The 20802-nt window shown below is 46.3% G+C and overlaps 1 protein-coding gene and 1 long non-coding RNA gene across 4 annotated transcripts in view; one reads left to right on the top strand and one right to left on the bottom strand.

Annotated features, from left to right (window-relative positions):
* SMAD3 (SMAD family member 3) overlaps positions 1 to 20802 on the bottom strand; it is a 137038-nt gene that overhangs the window by 53297 nt on the left and 62939 nt on the right. The gene's annotated exons all lie outside the window — the stretch shown is intronic.
* On the top strand, positions 4041 to 10858 carry LOC120638417. The gene is made up of 2 exons (XR_005660070.1): positions 4041 to 4331; positions 10549 to 10858. It is a non-coding gene; the product is annotated as an uncharacterized LOC120638417 (long non-coding RNA).

Raw genomic sequence — 20802 nt, 5'->3', positions numbered from 1 at the left:
CCCAGGCTTGGGAGTCAGAGGACCTCACTTCTAATCCAGGCTCTTCCACTTACCTGCCAAGGAATCCCGGACAAGCCACTTAACTTCTCTGGGCCTCAGTTTCCTCATCCATACAATGGGAATTAATACCTATTCTTCCTCCTAGACTGTGAGCTTCCACGTGCAAGAGCGGTTATGTCTGATCCGCAAATACTGTGTCTATCAATCAACCCATCGTATTTATTGAACGCCTACTATGTGCAGAGTACTGGACTAAGTGCTTGGGAGAGTACAATATAACAAAGGTGGCAGAAGATGTTTGCCTTCTTTCCTAGGCAAAGAAGGAATGTTGCCTAGAGGAGTCAGAAAGACCTTGGTTCTAATCCCGGTCTGTCACCTGTCTGCTGGGTGATGCTGGGCAAGTCACTTAACATCACTGTGCCTCAGCTACCTCATCTGCAATATGTGGATTAAGACTGTGAGCCCCATGTGGGACATGGACTGTGTCCAATCTGATTATCTTATATCTACCCCAGAATTTAGAACAGTGCCTGACACACAGTAAATGCTCAACAAATACCATAAAAGAATGGGCTAGGAAAAAGGAATTGGGAGAAGAGGAAATGAGGGCTTAGTCGAGGAAGGTCTCTTGGAGGACATGTGATTTTAATGAGGCTCTGGAAGAGGGTAGAATGACTGTCAAATTTGAAGAATTTTTTTTAATGGTACTTGTCAAGCGCTTACTATGTGCCAGGGACTCTTCTAAGCGCTGGGGTGGATACAAGCTAATCAGGTTGGACACAGTCCATGTCCCACATGGGGCTTGCAGTTTTAACAGATGAGGTAAATGAAGCACAGAGACATTAAGTGACTTGCCCAAGGTCACATAGCAGACAAGTGGCGGAGCTGGGATTAGAACCTAGGTACTTCCAACTCCCAGGCCCATTACCTACCCTACCTACCCCAGCACCTAGTTCAGGGCTTGGCATAATAGTAACCGCTGAACAGATGCCACACTGTTATTTTTACTGGAGGGAGGAGGACAATGGTTGCTCCCCAAAACACTGACCTTGCTTGTAATCAGTTCTGTTCCAGTGGGGAGAGAACTGACGCTCCCAGCTTTTGTCTCCCCTGCTCAACAGTCCCCTTGCAATCTGCCCTCCTCCACCCCCTTTACTACCCTCCTTTCGGCAAGTGCATTGAGCCAGAGACGTTCCTTTGAGAGAGAAACTTGAGGACAACAGGAAAAGAAAGCGTTATGGAGGACGGGCTCACACCCAAACATTCGGGCGAAAGTCACGAAAGCTTCCGCCCACCCCCAGCCCGACCCATGACTAAGTTTTCAGTCTGCCCTCCCACTCGCTCCTCTAAAGCCGGCTCCGTGTGCAGTCAACGGGCCGACCAACCCGCACCCGACGACCCATCACACCACCTCTAGGCACTAGGTCTATTTACTGAGCGTCTGTACCGACTGTCTGCCCTGTGAGAAACGAGATCCAACTCTGTTTTGAAGGCCAAGTTCCCGCCTCCCAGAGATGGAACCTTTGGCCGGCTGCCTGGCAACAAAAAAAAAGTGGTCTCCGGACTTAGGATGAGGAACTACTGACCAAAGTCTGTCAATTAAGGTCTGTGGGTGGGTTTGGGTTTGTTCTCTTTCTCTCCTCCACCTCCTCCCCACCCCACCCCTCCTGCCTTGCCTTTCATTCAGACTCTGGAAAATGTGGCTCTAGAAGTCCCTCTCTTCAAAACTCTTGAAAGCTCTTGAAGCTCCAGGAGCAACCAGGCTGGGATCCTCCTTTGAGGCCACAAGATGTGCAGTCAAGAAACGGAAAAACTGGGGACCATTTCACCTGCTCAAACAGGCAGTCAGCACTGCAGGCTGGAATATGACAAACATTCCCCAACTTGGAACTTTTTTTTTTCTGAAAGGTATTTATTAAGTGCCAGGCGCTACAATAGGTATTGGGGTAGACACAAGCTAGTCAGGTTGGACATAATCCCTTTCCCACATGAAGCTCAGAGTCATTTTACAGATGAGGTAATTGAGGTCCAGATAAATTAAGTGACTTGCCCCAGGTCACCCAGCAGACAAGTAGCGGGGCCAGGATTAGAACCCAGGTCCTTTAACTCCCAGGCCCACGCTCTAGCCACTAGACCATGCTGCTTCCCCTATCTGCCAGCTCTGGGCAAGTTTCTCCTCCTTCTTTCCTCTTCTTTTCGTGGTTCTTCATAGTTCTGGCACAGGTTTTCCTGGCCACACACAAGCCTATCTGAAGAACTCTACAAGAAGGGCTATATAGGGTGAATCAGGGTCCCCTCTCTCCCCAATTTCATTGCCAATTTTCTCCCTCAAGCCTTGGGAAGCAGCGGGGCCTAGTGGATAGACCCTGGGCCTGGGAGACAGTAGGACCTGGGTTCATTCATTCATTCATTTATCCAATTGTATTTATTGAGCATTTACTGTGTGCAGAGCACTGTACTACGCGTTTGGGAGAGAACGGTATAACAATAAGCAAACACATTTTCTGCCCACAACGAGCTTAGTCTAGAGGGGAGACAAGCATTAATAGAAATAAATAAATGACAGATATGGACATAAGTGCTGTGGCGCTGGGAGAGAGGATGAATAAAGGGAGCAAGACAGGGTGACGCAGAAGGGAGTGGGAGAGGAAAGGAGGGCTTACCCAGGGAAGACCTCTTGGAGGAAATGTGCCTTCAATAAAGCTTTGAAGGGGAGAGAGTAATTGTCGGATATGAGGAGGGAGGGCGTTCCAGGCCAGAGACAGGATGTGGATGAGAGGTCGTCAGCAAGATAGACGAGATCAATGGTACAGTGAGAAGGCTAGCATTAGAAGATCAAAGTGTGAGGGCTGAGTTGTAGTAGGAGAGTAGTGAGGTGAGGTAGGAGGGGGCAAGGTGATTGAGGGTTCTAATCCTGGGTCTGCCACTTGTCTGCTAGGTGACCTTGGACAAGTCACTTCAGTTCTCTGGGCCTCAGTTACCTCCTCTGTAAAATGGAGATTAAGACTGTGAGCCCCATGTGGAACAGGGCCTGCATCCAACCTGATTAGCTTGTATCTACCCCAGCGCTTAGTACTACGGCTGGCACACAGTAAGTGCTCAACACATACCACTGTAATTATTATTTCCTAGGCCCAAAGGTATCTCCCTTCGCTGTTTCTACCCACGATCAAAATCCAGCAAAATTCAGTCACTGCTTGTTCCAGCCTCAAACCAAACTCTCAACCCTTCATGGTCTATACCAAAGGACAAACAGAAACTCCTGACCATAAGCTTTAAGGCCCTCAATCCGCCTTCACCCTTTTACTTATCCTCCATCTCCTCCCCTGCTTTGCTCCTCTACTGCCAACCCATTTGCTGGGTCTCACTCTCACCTCTCTCACCACTCTCACCATCGACCTCTTGTTCATGCCCTCCCCACCAGCCTGGAACTCCCTTCCCCCCTTCATATCTTACCCTTCTAGACTGTAAATTCGTGGTGGGCAGAGAATATGTATACCAACTCTGTTGTAACTATATTATCCTGATGGCTTAGTACAGTGGTCTGCACACAGTAAGTGCTCAAGAGTACCAGTGGATTGATATCTGGCAGACCACTCTTCTCCCCATCTTCAAACGCTCTACTAAACCACACTTCCTCCAGGAAGCCTTCCTTGACCACACTGTCACCTCCTACCCTAGTTCTCCCCTACTGGAACACCAATGTACTTATACTCAGCGACTCACCTTATCTCCTCAACTGCTTCCCTTACTTGTAACTTATTTTAGTTTCTGTCTCTCTCATGAGATTGTAATAATAACAATTACAGTATTTGTTACGCACTTACTATGTGCCAAGCAGTGTTCTAAGAACTGGAGTAGATATAAGGTAATCGGGTTGTCCCACATGGGGCTCACAGTCTTTATTCCCATTTTACAGATGAGGGAACTGAAGCACAGAGAAGTGGCTTGCCCAAGGTCACACAGCAGACAGGATTAGAACCCACGTTCTCTGACTCCCAAGCCTGGGCTTTTCCCACTAAGCCACGCTGCTTCTCTAGGCTCCTTGAGGCCAGGGATCAGGTTTTCTCACTCTCCTATACCCTCCAAACCACTTAGTATAGTGCTGTGCACAGAGTAACTAATCAATAAATACACCATTAAATGATCATTCCGTACAGTTCCCAGTTCGCGGTAGTAGACATTTTATGGAAAAGACTACTGATCATGGAACCATCCCTGTTTTCTCCTGTGGGAAGAGGCAGGGGTCGATCAAGAAATTATGGATGGGGAGGGAGGAGAGTCACACAATACTGAAGCAGGGCTTCTCCGTTTCAGCTAAAGGTAGCAAGGTAAGTGGCTTTCCAAACATTTGATCGTATTTAATCACATTTTTATTGAGCATTTACTGTGTGCAGAGCACTGTACTGAGCACTTGGGAAAGTACAATACAACAATAAACAGACACATTCCCTGCCCACAATGAGTTTATAGTCTAGAGGATTGTGTGTCCACGGGATAATATTAACTGCTGGCAGAACTTCCTAAACAATATAATGGGGGGGGGGGGTAAAGGGGTGAGCAAAAGCAAAAGCTGGGGATCAAAAACCCATTTGATAATTAAAATATATATATATTTTTGTTAAGCAATTACTATGTGTCAAGCATTGTTTTAAGCAATGGGTGGACACAAGTTTGATATCTGGCTTAACAGAGCCTGTCTCCACAAGGTTCACAGCCTAAGTAAGAGGGAGATTAGGTATCAAATCCCCCTTTTACAGTTAAGGAAACAGTGGCTCAGAGAATAAAAGTGACTTGCCCACGGTCAAAACTAGGAAGAGGCAGAGCTGGGATTAGAATCTAGGTTTGTCTGACTCCCGGGCTTGTGGTCTTTCCACTAGGCCATGCTGTTTCTGATCTCACAGAATCTTTATAAAAATAAACTTACAGGAAAGAAAAAAAAGTCTTAACTGATTATAAATGTCTCTACCACAGCATTTCGTTGGAAGTGTTATAGGTATTAAAATAAATATTTGCCTGCTCCTCCCCTTAAAATCTATTAACCACGCTCCCCCACTCCCATACCTCAATTCTGAGGCAGAAATGAATATTAGATTTCAAAGTTCATGGGCAAGCAATCACACTATTTGACAGAAAGAACTCCCATTTTAGTTTGGGTCTGGGACTTTTGCTCCTTTCAATGACAGCCTGTTGGTAACCCTGAAATGAACGGGCATATTTAAACATTAATATGCTCTGCTAATATGCTCTGGGCAGATGTGGCAATGATATACATTAAGCCTCCCGGAGAAATAGTAGTTACTTCCTATTTGCTATCTTATTGTACCGGCTATTTAATTATTGAGACAAAAGTATTCAGAGAGGTTCCTATTTTGGATTAATGATGTGGAAAAATTTCATGCTCGGAGCTGATGTTATTTATAATAAGAATACAGTGATCAAGTGCCTTCTGAGGAAAAGTATCCCAAAGGTGTTTTTTTTCTGAATTTTGGAACTCATGTGTATTTGGCCTGAGGTGGGGGTAGGAGGGGGGGAAAAATCACTTGCCCCTCCCCCTACTCACCATAACCATCTTGGGGGGGGAGCTACAACAGCTGGCAAACAGCTGGAGAAGGTTTTCTGCCCAAGAAAGCTCAGGAATGCAGTCTCGTTCAGAGAAAATTCTGATGAGAGAGGCAAGTCAGTTTCTGACTTTAAATTGATCTGGGGCTCTGCAATAAGAGAGCTAATGAGTCATTCTGGAGTCAGGCTTGGGTTACACACACACAACACAAACACACTCACCCCACCCCCCAAAATCCAGGCTCCATTTTCACACTCTGGCCAAGTTGAAAGAACCTAGGCCTATTCACTCGTTTCATTCAATTGTTAGTTAATTTGTTTAATGGTATTTACTGAGCACTTCCTGTGTGCACAGCACTGTAATAAGCGCATGGAAGAGTACAAATAACAATAAACAGGACACATATCCTGCCCACAATGAGTTTACAGTCTAGAGGTGGGGACAGACATTAATACGAATAAATTACACTTACAGATGCGTTACATAGGGGCCTAGACAATCAATCAATGGTATTTACGGAGCGCTTACTTTGTGGAGAGCACTGTACTAGGCACTTGGGAAAGTACAATCCAATACAGTCGGTAGACATATGCCTGGCCCACAACTAGGTTAGACAACAGGAGATAAGGGTTCCTGTCCTAGCTCAGTCATTGTCTCTTCAAACTTGATGTGTCCCTGGTTTCCTCATCTGTAAAATGGGGAGAAGAAGATAGCAGCTGTCCCTGCTTCTTAAATTGACAGTCCCTTGTCGAATAGGGATCGTGTCCAACATTCATTCATTTGATCATATTTATTGAGTGCTTACTATGTGCAGAGCCACTGTACTAAGAGCTTTGGAAAGTACTATACAGCAATAGAGAGAGACAAGTCCTGCCCACAACAGGCTTATTAGTCTAGACGGGGGAGACAGACATCAAAACAAGTAAAGCAGGCATCAATATAAATACATAGAATTATAGATATATACATATGTACATAAGTCATACTGCCTCAGTGTTCAGCACAATGCTTGGCACAAAGAAAGAGCTTTAGCACATAAATGATTATCATTACCATTATTTTTATGGCATTTGTTAAGTGCTTACTATTTGCCAGGCATCGTATTAGGCGCTGAGGTAGATACAAGCTAATCTGGATAGACAAGTCTCTGTAACAATAATAATAATGATAACTGTGGTATTTGTTAAGCACTTACTGTGTGCCAGACAACCGTACTAAGCGCTGCAGTACATACAGGTTAATCAGGTTGGACACAGTCCCTGTCCCACATAGGCTCACAATCTTAATCCTCATTTTACAGATGAGGAACTGAAGGAGAGAAAAGTGAAGTGGACTTGCCCAGGGTAACACAACAAACAAGTGGCAGAGCCAGTTTAGCATCCACGTCCTTCTGACTTCCAGGCTCATGTTCTGTCTTCTAGTCCACCAGTGCTTCTATCACATATCCTCAAAATACTGCCAGGGCTGTGAACATTCTGCAAGGAGGAAACGGTCAGATGGTTCAGCCATTTCAGTCAGTCGTATTCATTGAGCGCTTACTGTGTGCAGAGCACTGTACTAAGCGCTTGGGAGAGTACACTACAACAATAAACAGACACATTCCCTGCCCAAAACGAGCTTAAAGTCTCCCACAAGCTTCTTCTTGCCACTATCGGAGACAGAATGCTTTTTAGATGGACCATGGCTTTGACTAACTAATGGTATTTGGTTGTGGCCTTATATTCTTTTGCTCTTTTTACTGGCTTTTCCTGGAAGTCAGCTTGGCCTGGGGAAAAGAGCCCCGGGCCTGGGAGTCTGAGACCTGAGTTCTAATACGGGCGCCTGCCATCACTTGCATACTGAGGGACCTTATGCAAGTCATTTGACTTCTCTCTGTCTCAGTTACCTCATCTATAAAATGGGAATTAAATCTTTCTCCCTCCAAAGTGGACTGTGAGCCCCCTGTGGGACAGGGACTGTACTCTACCTGGTCAACCTATATCTACCCAAGGACTCTGAATATGTTTGACACATAGTAAGTTTGTAACAGATACCATAAAAGAGTCAAGATACTGCTCTTTCTTCAAAATACTACTACTAATAATAATAGTTGCGGGATTTCTTAAGGATGTACAACAGGTCAAGCACTATGCTAAACCCTGGGATAGATACAAGATGATCAGATCAGACCCAATTCCTGTCCAATATGGGACTCATAGGTTATGTAGAAAGGAGAACAGGGATTTTATTTTACCCCCATTTACAGAATTCCCAAGCCCATGTTCAACTAGGCCACACTGCTTCACTCTCACAAGGCTTTAGTGTAGCAGTCCTCCATATGATTTTTTCTGATTTCACAGATTCTAAAACACACAGGCATGTAGAAGAGGCAGAGAACAGAAAACACAGGACCCTCCCTCCCCCCATCTCAGGACATGATTCCTGGCCTTGTAGCCCCAGGAGAGACCCAGACCCTGAAGACCCCAGAAGATATCTAAACCCCAAAGACTCCAGTTCACCGACTGACCGTGGTGATGACATTCAAAGCAGGAAACAGAAATGAATATCATGGCAGAGGAGCGGTGCTGCCTAGTGGAGAGAGGACAAGCTTGGGAGTCAAAAGAACCTGGGTCCAAATCTTGACTCTGCCATCTTTATGACCTTTGATAAGTCACTTACCTTCTCTGGGCCTCAGTTACCTCATCTGTAAAATGGAGATTATGAGCCCTACTTGGGACAGGGACTATGCCCAACCTAATCAGTTTGTAATTCCCCCCTTCTAGATTGTAAATTCGTTATGGGCAGGGAGCATGTCTGCTAATTGTTGTACTGTACTCTCTTAAACATGGTAAGGGTCCATCTTTACTGAAGGCACATCTCCAAGAGGCCTTCCCTGACTAAGCCCTCTTTTCCTTTTCTTCAACTCCCTCCTACATCGCCTGACATGCTCCCTTTATTCATCCCTTCTCCCAATCCCACAGCACTTATGTACAAATCTATAAGTTATTTATTTATATTCAAGTCTGTCTCCCCCTTTAGACTGTAAGCTCATTGTGGGCAGGGAATGTGTTCGTTATATTGTTCTATTGTACTCTCCCAAGTGCTTAGTACAGTGCTCCACACACAGTAAGTGCTCAATAAATACAACAGACTGACAATAAATACCACTGATTGGTTCATTCATTCATTTGTATTTATTGAGTGCTTAAGGTATGCAGCGTACTATACTAAACGCTTGGGAGAACACAATATAATAACGGACACATTCGAGCTCACAGTCTAGGGGGGAGGCAGATACTAATATAAGCAAATATATATATATATATATAGCATATTTATATATGCTATGGGGATGGGAGGGAGGATGAATGAAGGAGCAAGTTAAGAGTGATGCAGAAGGAAGTGGGAGAAGAGGAAAGGAGGGCTTGGTATTTATTACAGTGCTTAGTACAGTGTCTGGCACATAGTAAGTGCTTAAAAAAACCTTAAAAAAAAAAATTAAAAAAGCATGGCACCCTGCAGGCAAGCGCAACATTCTTTAAAAGGTTTGAGGGTTGGGAGTAACAGCCTTCAAATGCCTGGGCTTCAGACCATTTACCTCAACAAGAACCCTCAAACCAAGGGGTCAGGCCTGGGGCAAGTGACATGTGAGTCAAATTAGTCATTTCCACCTCCTAAATGCAATGACAGGGTTTCTTGTCAACAGAGCCTTTAGACCACGGCTTGATGAACAGAACCTTCCTTCGAAATAAATACAACTGATTGATTCCAAGGCAGATTGATCAAGTAATCTTGCTCATAAGAGTAGTAATAATTTTGATATTTGTTGTATTTGTTAAGTGCTTATTATGAGCCATGCACTGTATTAAACGTTGGGGTAAATACAAGATCGTCAGGTCCCACATGGTCTCACGATCTAAGTAGAAGAGAGACCAAGTATTGAAACTGCCCCCCCATTTGGCAGATGACGAAACTGAAGCCCAGAGAAGTTAAGTGACTTGCCTAAGGTCACACAGCAGGTAAATGGCAGAGGCAGGATTACAACACAGGTCCTCCAACTCCCAGGCTCATGTTCTTTTCATTAGGCCATGCTGCTTCTCCTAGTAATAACAATGACAGTGATATTTATTAAGCTTACTACAAGCCAAGCACTTTGTGAAGTGCTGAGAAAGACACAGGAGAAACCTTTTTTTATGGTATTTGTTAAGCACTTTCTGTGTGCTATGCACTGCATTTAACGCTGGAGTAAATACGAGATAATCAGGTTGGACACAGTCCCTGGCCTACGTGGAGCTCAGTCTATTAACTGAGGAACAGAGAAGTGAAGTGACTTGCCCAAGGTCGCCCAGAAGTCAAATGGCAGAGCAGGGTTCAGAACCCAGGTCCTTCTGACTCCCAGAGCCGTGACTGATCCACTAGGCCACAATGCTTCTTAAATCAAATCAGGCACCATTCCCATCCCTCACAAGGTTCTCGGTCTGAGGGGGAGAAAGAACAGATATTGAGCCCCCATTTTACAGATGAGAAATCTGAGACTCAGAGAGATTAGGAGACTTGCCCTTTTCACCCAGTGGGGAAAAGTGGTAGAGTCAGAATTAGAACCCAGCTCTCCTGACTCCTGGTCCTGTGCTCTTTCTACTGCTTCCCTGTCTCTACCAAAGGACCAAAATGGAATCTCACTATGCGTTGCGTTATCTCCGAACGCGAAAGTCAGGAGAGCTCTATTATTATTATACTGCCTTCCTGGAAAACAGGGCTGGAGAACAATAATGGCTTGAATCAAAATTCTATATTGGGCACGTACCTTGTGCAGAACACTCTACTAAGCCTCTGAAAGACTACAAAAGTGTCAGCAGACATAATCCTTGCCCTCCAAGTACTTACAATCTTGTGATTGTACTCTCCCAAGCAGCTAGTGCAGTCTCTAGCATTCAGTAAGTGCTCTTTGATTGCCTGCCCCTTTTGTCTGCTTTTTTAAGACTAAAGTAGACTTAATGAACTTGCAGAGTCACGGAAACTTCACGGAAAACCAGGACTCATCCCTAAGCCGATGCCGGTGACAACCTAACCTGTCTGCTCCTTATCCGATCTGCGGCTTGAGCGGTGGTGGAATTGGGCTGACTCTCCTGGCCTCACCTCCCCTCAATCCCTTTGCCTCCCACATCTCTCTTGGCCCTAATCTGTCCGAGAACCACGTTGGAAAGATGAATACCAGAAACCCACACTGTTCCCCATTCAGGGAGGGACCCGCTGCCAAGCACAGCTGGACTATCTCATTCATGGAATCAACCATTAATACAATAACAAAATGCGGTATTTATGAAGCACTTACTAAAGGCCGCTACGGCCCAAGCACCATAATATGCGCCGGGAGAGATACAAGCCAATCAGATCAGACCAAATCAGATCAGTTTGAGTCGGAGGAGAAATGGGCTCTTACACCCATTTTACAGATGAGGAGACCGAAGCCTAGTGAAGTGACTTGCCCAACATCACACAGCAGGCAAGTGGCAGACCCGGAAAAGCAGCGTGCCTAGTGGATACGGCACTGGCCTGGAAGTCAGAAGGATCTAGATTCTAATCCCGGCTGTGCTGCTTGTCTGCTGTGTGACCTTGGGCAAGTCACTTCACTTCTCTGGGCCTCAGTGACCTTATCTATAAATTAAGAATTAAGAGTGCCTAGTGGATACAGCACGGGCCTGGAAGTCAGACGGACCTAAATTCTAAGCCCGGCTCCTCCGCTTGTCTGCTGTGTGACCTTGGGCAAGTCACTTAACTTCTCTGGGCCTCAGTTATCTCATCCAGAAAATGGAGATTAAGACTGTGAGCCCCATGAGGGGCTGTGTCCTAACTGATTATCTTGTATCTACCCCAGAGCTTTGAACAGTGGTTGGTACATGGTAAATACTTAACAAGTGCCAATATTATTAATTATTATTATTAGGAAGAAATGGAATTTCTTCTTTACTGGATCCAGGAAGTATGACCTGGTTAGCACTAAAGCAGATGAGGCTTAAGGGCACATTTTTGAGCACACTGAATATTAACACATCAAAAGGTGGAAAAGACCAGAAGAGGACCTAAATCAGGAAAAACCTTAGCTGTCTTGCAGACAACAAGCTGAAACCTGCCCAGTTCCCTCCCCAAGATATACTGTGAATGAACAGTTTTCAGTTTCACCATAAATAATAACTTTGGAATCGGTTAAGTGCTTACTATGTGTCAAGCACTGCTTAGAACAGTACTGGACATATAGTAAGCACTTAAATACCATAATAATTCCATAATGATATAAGACAAGCAGGTCAGACAGTCCCTGTCCCACATAACAATAATAATAATAGTACTTATGAGCTTACTATGTCCCACACACTGTTCTAAGTATAGGGGTAGATACACGTTAATCATGTTGAACATCATCCCCGTCCCACATAATAATGTTGGTATTTGTTAAGCGCTTACTACGTGCCGAGCACTGTTCTAAGCGCTGGGATAGATACAGGGTAATCAGGTTGTCCCACATGAGGTTCACACTCTTAATCCCCAATTTCCAGAAGACGTAACTGAGGCAGAGAGAAATTGAGTGACTTGCCCAAGGTCAAACTGCAGATATGTGGCAGAGCCAGAATTAGAACCCAGGTCCTTTCGACTCTTCGGCCCATGCTCTATCCACTAAGCTACACTGCTTCTATACATGGGGCTCGCAGTCTATGAAGGGAGTGGGGACATATATTTGATCCTCATTTTACAGATGAGGAAACTGAGGCACAGAAAATGTGAGTTGTCCAAAGTCCCACAACAGGCAAGTGGCAGAACTAGGATTAGAACCCAAGTCCTCTGACTTGGTACTGAAGCAAGGTAATCACAGGGAACATACTGAAAAGAGAGGCAATTACTGATTCAAATATTTCCCCATACAATCCTAAGTATCCGCCTGAAGGAAAAAAAAAAACAAGCCCAGCAGAATTAATATTTTGCTTCCTGTAATAAAAAGTTTGGCAAGGGCAGACACAATGTGAGATTGATGACAAGGACGGCAGGAAATCGAGAATTGCTGCTATGTTTTATGTAAACCTCAAGTAACTGAATATCAGAGGAGCGTGTGAGGTTTATTTTTCTCTACCTAACTTGGGCTTCCTGTACAGTTTTAAGAACGGAATAGAGAAAAATACCTACAAACCTCTTTGAAAAAACTCTCAGGCCTGTGAACTGAAATCCTTCTTTGTTTTCCCTTTTGTTGATAATATCAAACCCATTGCATCACCCCAGTTTCCAAATACAACAGGAATCCTTTTTAAGTTTCTTTTAGTCACTGCCTCAGACATGCCCAAGATCATTTTATTGGCCAACTGAGGACTAATGTACAACCCATTCTGTGTCTAAATGCATTTCCAGACCTCCAGTCTCAGAAAGGTAATTTTGCAAATGGGCAATGAAAAGAAATGCCTGCTTTGAAGTCTTCTTGGAATCAGCTTCGGTTGCTTAACCACTGATCACATTCTAGCAAAGGGATTAAAAAAAAAAATCACAAAAAGCGACATCTTGCCCGCACTCCTGTGCATTCGATTTTCCCTTTAAGTTTCATGAAAGCCACTTCCAAAACGCCTGCCCATTCACGGCCTGAGCTCTCTTTTTATGTGTTGTGTGTGGACACAAAATCCTTTCGCCTGCAATTAGCTGTGTGTACAAAGAGCTGAATGTGAGTCGCCGCGGGCACGAGTTGTGCGTGCAAGGGAAGACGGAGGCTGGGAAAAAAAATCCAGCCCTTCAGGTTAGCGTTCCAAGTGAGGAGAGAGAAAAAGAGAGTACAAGAGAGTACAAGTACACGCAATGGACTTGGGTCTCTTCCTATAAAGAACAATGTTTACTCAAACTCAGTTCCGTTCATTTCAACTCTCCCGATGAACCACACGCAACTTCCTTCTGACTGGAAAAAAAAATCTAGCAAAGTCCGGAGATGCATGTGTGTATGTGTGTGTGTTGGGGGAGTGGGAAAGGGGGAGAGGAATGGGAGGGCCCTGAGTTTCTCTCTCTCACATAAAATGACTATTCTTAGGCTTCTGTTGGCTTGGCCTCAAGGCCTACAGAGCACTGATGTCATCATCCTGGAATGGGAATTCACCGCAGGTGGGTCAAGGACTAACGCTGGACAGGAGTTTACTCCGGGGGCAGACTCTCTTTCCACAATCCAGAAACATTCTTTACTAATCCTATTTTGCAAACGGTTCTTCGGAACAGGCCCCAAAATCATCCTGATAACTTGGAACTGAATCCTTAGAGGCTGGGGCTCTGTCCGGCTGAACACCTGATTTTTTCATGGGATTATTTTTTGACAAACGAGTGATGGATTTTGCTTCAAAGCCCTGGGGGAGGGGAATAAGTTCCCCAGCATCCCTCAAACCAGACTGGGGATTCTTTACAAATCGTTATCATTATTAGTATTATTAAGGATGATAATGATAGTTGTTAAAGTCTTACTATGTGACCAAGTACTGTTCCACTGCTTGTCAGCTGTGTGACCTTGGGCACGTCACTTAACTTCTCTGTGCCTCAGTTACCTCATCTGTAAAATGGGGAATAACTGTGAGCCTCACGTGGGACAACCTGATTGCCCTGTATCTACCCCAGCGCTTAGAACAGTGCTCTGCACATAGTAAGTGCTTAAATACCAACACTATTATTACTAAGCGCTGAGGTAGATACAAGATAATAGGGTCGGGGACAGTCCCTGTCCCACATGAGCTCAGAGTCTAAGGGAGAACGGGGTTGAATTCCCTTTTACAGATGGGGAAACTGAGGCACAGAGAAGTGAGGTGGCTTGCCCAAGGTCACATAACAGGCCGGTGGCAGAGCCAGGTTTAGAACACAGGTCTTCTGCCTCTCAGGTCCGATCTCTTTCCACTAGGCCGCATCCCTTCTCTAATCTCTCTCTCGGCTGCTGAACAATTCGTTGGCATTAAGTCAAGAGGGACTTACTGCGTTACCTCAAGGCTCCTCAAGAGTCAGAGCCCAGAAAATGACCTCAGAAGGTCCCCAGAGGGAGTCTGGGGCCAGAGTCAACCTGACAATAAAAACCCCGGGGGGAACCTCAGGTGACCCTGATCATTCAGCCCAAAGTGTCGGTTCCACATAAGGATTTGGGATGGTGCCCTTATTCGCCCAATACAGAGGAACTGGCTGAGTCAGGCAGTGGTGGGGGGGGGGGGGGGGGGGGGGGGCTGAAAAGGAAGCGGATTCATTCATTCAATAGTATTTATTGAGCGCTTACTATGTGCAGAGCACTGTACTAAGCGCTTGGGATGAACAAGTCAGCAACAGATAGAGACAGTCCCTGCCGTTTGACGGGCTTACAGTCTAATCGGGGGAGACGGACAGACAAGAACAAAGCGGATTGGTGCCTGGGGATTGTCATCTGCTTTTTGCCCAGCAGCCCCCGCCCCCGAGTTGGGCAACAGAACAACCCTCACGGCTCAACCTCCACATGGCCTGTGATCCACGGCCGCTCAGGTCAAACCCGGCGAAGCCCGATGCAGAGACACGGCTTCACGGTCTGGACCTGATTGGTGGACTGGCAAGAAACGGGTTTAAATGGGGGTGACCCAGTAATAACAACAATAATAATAATGACAATAATGAGTGGGGTATGTGCCAAGCACTGGGATGGATTCGTGATAATCAAATCAGACACAGTCCCTGTCCCACATGGGGCTCATGTTCTAAGGTGGAGGGAGAGGTGGTACTGTGTCCCCATTTGACGGAGGAGGAAACTGAGGCCCAGAGAAGTGAAGTGACTTGCCAAAGGTCACACAGCAGGCAAGTGGCTGAGCTGGAATTAGAACCCAGGTCCTCTCACTGGCCCAGGCTCTTTTTATTTAATCACCACAGCGGCTGGTATGTCCGATCTCCGTTTGCCAGTCCTTTGTGGCAAAACTCTTTTTCCTTCTCTTTTCTTACTTTTCCCTTCCTCTCACAACTCTTAGTCACTACTTCTGCCCTTGAAGACCCCAAGTTATTTCCCTCTCCTCCCACAAAAGTCAGCAGCCAAATCACTGTGAGTGTTCACTGCAAGATACACTCTCTCTCTGTCTCTCCCTCTCTCTCTCTGTCTCTCTTTCCAGTGGTTTTCCTGGGGCTAGTATCCATGCAGAGCAACTTTCACCCACCCACAGGCATTCAGAGGGGAAATGACATCACCAGGCCTTGAGCTCAAATCAGATTAATGGAAAGTGCCTTTCAAAAGGCCTTTTCTACACGCCTCCAAAGCTTCCACTGCACTGTAAAGCCTAGTTCATCTGAGTCTACAGAGTCTCTGAAAGCGGTTCCCAGGGCAAACATCTAAACACTGACATGTATTCACTGTTAATTAACCACAAGCTGATTTCATTCACCGGAGCGGCCGATGTGAAATGCACGGTGCCTGGGCTTGTCTTGGTTTCTCAAGTTTGGAAACGACCGGGCTACTCTGACAATGAAAGAGGCAGTAACAGATATGATGGGGCTAGGAAAAGTGCTCCCACTTAACCGGGTCGCTAAAGCATCTCTTAAACCAAGGCCAGCTTTTTCAGAAGCGCTCAAGCCTGCTGCTTCCTCTCCCCAAATTGGGGGGAGTGCATGGGGGGGAGATGGGAGGGCAAGGGCGGGAGGTGTGGGGAGGGTGCTCCTCATAAGAAGACGCATGTAATGCCACATAGCCACGTATTCCTGTTGTACTTGGAAACTGGGGTGATGCAATGGGTTTGATGTTGTCCACAGAAGACCGAGAAGCAATGTGGCCTAATGGATAGAGCACAGGCTTGGGACTGAGAAGGACCTAAGTTCCAATCCTGGCTCTGACCCTTGTCTGCTGAGTGACCTTGGGCTAGTAACTTCACTTCTCTGGCCCTCAAGTCCCTCATCTATAAAATGGGGATTAAGACTGTGAACCCCATGTGAGACATGGATGGTGTCCAACCTGATTAGCTTGTATCTAACCCAGTGCTTAGTACAGTGCTTGGCACACAGTAATTGCTTAACAAACACCATTCAAAAAACAACAAAAAATTCCTAGCCAAACTCACCAAGATGCCACTCTGAGAGGGCTCCATCACATCACTGAAATGGCATTTGAACACAAGCATTCACCCGCACACAGCGACAGGAAGGGAACTTATCTTCGAGCCAATTCTTGACTGCATTCCTTCCCCTTTGCTATTTCCCCTGCCTCATGTACAGCACAGGGCTCAAATTCTTCTCTGCACTAAAGTGATCTTTTTTTTAATGGCATTTGAAAACACTTACTATGTGAAACACACTCTTCTAAGAGTTGGAATAGATACAAGTTAATTAAGTTGGACACAGTCCCTGTCCCATGTGGGGCTGAGAAGTGTAAGTAGGATAAGGATTCTTCTCCATTAACTGGTTCATTTGGTGAGGAACTAGAAAAATGTAAACTTTTTTTTAACTGGTATTTGTTAAGCGCTTACTATGTGCCAGGCACTGTACTAAGCACTGTGGTAGATACAAATTAATCAGGTTGGACAGTCACTGTCCCACATCAGGCTCACAGTCTTAATCCCCTTTTTACAGATGAGGAAACTGAGGCACAGAGAAGCAAAGTGACTTGCCCAAGGTCACGCAGCAGAAAAGTGGCAGAGCCAGGATTAGAATCCAGACCCTTCTGGCTTCCAGGCCTATACTCTATCCACAAGGCCACAATGCTTCTTCTTGCAAGCAGGGCTCAGGTCCACCAACTCTACTGTATTGTCTCTTGCTCTGCATGCAGTAAGTGCTCAATAAATGCCACTGGTTAGCTGATAATATAAAAGAAAAGGTGAAAATCAGGAGACTTCAGGGCAGACCTGGTTTGATGGAATTGCTTATAATGCCAGTGGCTTGTTGCAATCCCACTCGCTGGCTCTCTTCCCCACCAGTGCAGGGGAACTAAGTGTCACGGGCAAGTAGGCAGGGAAAGGTATAGCCCAGTGTGAAACATACACAACCAGCTAAAGTGCAGATTCCATTTTTGGCCTCCGTGACTGAAGCCCCCTGGTGATCCTGTGTCCATGAGCCATGACCAGGCAGGTGCTAGTCTTGATAGGCACTGCAGGTATTCCTGCTCACATTAGCCAGCAACAGATTCTTGCTGGGCCTTTCCATTTCCCAGAATGCGACCCCCCGGGGGGTGGAGGGGTAGGGGGGGCGGAGTGGCGAGGCAGCATGAAATAGTGGACATGGCATGGGCCTGCGAGTCAGAAGGTCTGATCCCGGCTCTGCCAGTTGTCTGCTGTGTGAGCTTGGGCATATCAAAACTTCTCTGGGCCTCAGTTACCAAAATATGTAAAATGGGGACTAAGACTGTCAGCCCCACATGGGACAACCTGATTACCTTGTGTCTACTCCAGCGCTTGGCACGTATAAGCACTTAACAAATATCATAATTATTACTATTCTCTGGCTTGTTCCCACAGCCTGGCCAAGGAGAGATCTTGATGAGATAGGCCAGTGGGCTTCTCTCTCACCAGGACACTTGGGAGAGTACAATATAGCAATAAACAGAGAAAATCCCTGCCCACAAAGAGCTTACAGTCTAGAGGGGGAGACAGACATGAATATAAATAAATAATAACAGATATAGACATAAGTGCCATGGGGCTGGGAGGGGGGGACGAATAAAGGGAGTGAGTCAGGGAGATGCAGAAGGGAATGGGAGAAGAGGAAAGAAGGGCTTAGTCAGGGAAGACCTCTTGGAGATGTGCCTTCAATAAGACTTTGAAGCAAGAAACAGGGAGATTACCAAAAGGGGAAGTGCCATCCGAGATGGGGATGGGCCAGCCGGAGCGGCTCTCGGCAGTCAGCGCGGGGCAGGGGTGACTGGACAACAACTCGCCTCTGTCCGGCTGGCTGCCGGGAGGAAGGAGAGCCTCCTTCTCAGGTTTCCCACCCAGCTACAGCCATAAATGGGAACTGGAGGCCAGGCAGGCTGAGCGAGGAGGTCGGCATTCCACGGCTGCCTGAGACAGAGGTCAAGGGCCTCTCGTCCCCTCCCAACCACCCCGCCCCCAGGGCCAAACCCAAGGAGAACCTCAAGTGCAGAGTCGTAGTGGCTGTTCTCACCAGGTGGTCAGGTGAGGGGGACACAGGCCTGGTTACGATCCCAGAAGGGCAAGAACTTCCAGCGATAAGGCAGAACCACCATGACGGCTTCAGGCTCTCCAGGGTGATCATCTCCCAAAGGGTCAGGCCCCATGAGGGTGAAGAGAGCACAAGAAATCAATCTCAGTGGTATTTACTGAGCACTTACTCTTTGCAGAGCACTATACTAAACGCAGAGTGCAATACAACAGTCAGAAAAGGCGCATGAGTCTAAGGCTCTGAACCGTGCAAGAATATTTCCACAGTAAAATCCTGGGGGAGGGGGTGGGGCGGGAATATGAATCACAGAAGATTTTACAACCTGAAAAGCTTTAACCTAGAGCGCTAGAGATCGTGAAATATAAGACAAAATTCTTCCGGCCCAGTGTTAGTGTCACAACAGGTCACTTGACCAGGATAACAAGCAAGTCACACCCAGTTAGTCAATTATTGGTATTTATTGAGTGCTTAGTATGTGCAGAGCCCTGTATTAAGCGCGTGAATGGGTCTAACTGTAGGCAGGGAACGTGTCTACCAACTCTGTTGTACTGTACTCTCCCTGCCCACAATAAGCTCCCAGAGTAGAGGGGGGGAACGAAGTTCGTATAAATAAATAAATCATTCATACTTATACATACACGGCCTGATTATCCTGAATCCATCCCAGCTCTTAGAACAGTACTTGGCATGTAGTAAGTGCTTAATACCATAATCATGATGATGATTATTAAAGTACTTTGTGGGTTTGGGGTGAAGGGCAGGCTGATAAGGTTACTAAGGTGGCCACTGCTAGCCCTCTGGCACACCAGACAGGATATTACCTTTGTTACCATCAGGCAACTCCCTTCTGGGTCACCCTGACTTGCTTCTTTTATTCACTCCCCCATCTCAGCAACAGAGCACTTATGTCCATATCTGTCATTTATTTCTATTAATGTCTGTCTCCCGCTCTAGACTGTAAGCTCATTATGGGCAGAGAATATGTACATTTTCTGTGATACTGGACTCTCCCAAGCCCTAAGTCCAGCACTCTGAACACAATAAGCACTCAATAAATACAAATGAATGAAGGAATGAACAACAATAAATACAAATGAATGAAGGAATGAACAGTGTAACCCGACGGTGTCAAATGCAACATTTTACAGAAGTCCATCTGATGCTGTGTGAACCTGGAGCAGTTCTACAGGGTAGCCTGACTCCTCTCTCTCCCTCACACTTGCTCCAGAGTTACTGCTTTCCCCTCCCGGGTCCCTGTGAACACAGGCACGATTCAGTCACAGAAATCGGCGGCATAAAGGCATATGGTGCCGAATCCGGAATCCATACCGCTTAGGAGAGAGACAAAGTGATAACTGCCCTTTCCTCTCCATCCAAACTGCTCTCTTACTGGTACAGCCTCTCATAATATCCCAGCTGGATTACTGTGTCAGCCTTCTCCCTTACTCCTGGCTCTCCCCGCTCCAGTCTATTCTTCATTCCGCTACCCGGATCATCTTCCTGCAGAAACGCTCTGGGCATGCCACTCCCCTCCTTAAAATCTGCCAGTGGTTGCCTGTCAACCTCTGCACGAAACAAAAACTTCTCACTCTGGGCTTCAAGGCTCTCCATCACCTTGCCCCCTCCTACCTCTCCTCCCTTCTCTCTTTCTACTGCCCACCCCGCATGCTCCGCTCCTCTGCCGCCCACCTCCTCACCATCCCCCGTTCACGCCTATGCCGCTCGACCCCTGGCCCACATCCTCTCGCTGTCCTGGAATGCCTTCCCTCCTCATCTCCGCCAAACTAACTCTCTTCCCCTCTTCAAAACCCTACTGAGAGCTCACCTCTTCCAAGAGGTCTTCCCAGACTGAGCTTCCCCTTTTCCCTCTGCTCCCCCTTCACCTCCCCCTCAGCTAAGTCCCCTTTCCCTCTGCTCCTCCCCCTTCCCTTCCCCTCAGCACTGTGCTCATCTGTATATATTTTTATTACCTTATTAATTTTGTTAATGAGGTGTACATCCCCTTGATTCTATTTATTGCAATTACGTTGTCTTGTTTTTGTCCGCCTGTCTCCCCCGATTAGACTGTAAGCCCGTCAATGGGCAAGGATTGTCTCTATCTGTTGCCGAACTGTACATTCCAAGCGCTTAGTACAGTGCTCTGCACATAG

Source organism: Ornithorhynchus anatinus, chromosome 5 (genome assembly GCF_004115215.2).
Source record: "Ornithorhynchus anatinus isolate Pmale09 chromosome 5, mOrnAna1.pri.v4, whole genome shotgun sequence".
Lineage (NCBI taxonomy): Eukaryota > Metazoa > Chordata > Mammalia > Monotremata > Ornithorhynchidae > Ornithorhynchus > Ornithorhynchus anatinus.
Note: the sequence above shows the minus strand (reverse complement) of the source record. Positions and strands in the feature narration are given on the sequence as shown.